The sequence below is a fragment of the Plasmopara halstedii genome (assembly GCF_900000015.1).
Source record: "Plasmopara halstedii genome assembly, contig: Scaffold_614, whole genome shotgun sequence".
Lineage (NCBI taxonomy): Eukaryota > Oomycota > Peronosporomycetes > Peronosporales > Peronosporaceae > Plasmopara > Plasmopara halstedii.
The window spans coordinates 3,286,104-3,286,598 of record NW_020187532.1 but is presented as its reverse complement, the minus strand read 5'-3'; positions in this window follow the sequence as shown (position 1 = coordinate 3,286,598).

Below are 495 nucleotides of genomic sequence, written 5' to 3'. Positions count from 1 at the left end.
ACGCCGTATGCTGGCTGCAAGACGCCGGGCGTCGACCCTGATCCAGGGTGTGTCTACCTTAGATGACGGTGCACAGTTATACACCCTCGTCAACGGTATGACGGGGGAGGTAGATGGCGACGTCCGCCTCGAGGCTATGTCTGCATCCACTATTACAAGTCCCTAGCGCGGAAATGCTACCCATCACAAAGAATCTCAAGAGCTGAAGCTGCCTCTTTGACAGAACGCTGTAGAACTTCATGATATGTGTAACAGGGTTACGCATACCCTGGTAACAGGGGTGTGTGCCACACCATATGGGCATCGTGTGACCACACCCAAACACGAAATCGGTACGGGGCTGGATAGTCAGTAGTTATACATGTATTTAGATTTTACTATACACATTAGGAAAAATCTCTGCATTTAGATGCTCTTCTTGAGCTGGACGAGACGTCCCTTGAAAGCAGACGATTTGGCCGAAGTGGTCATTGTACAACCGGACGAGGAGATAAT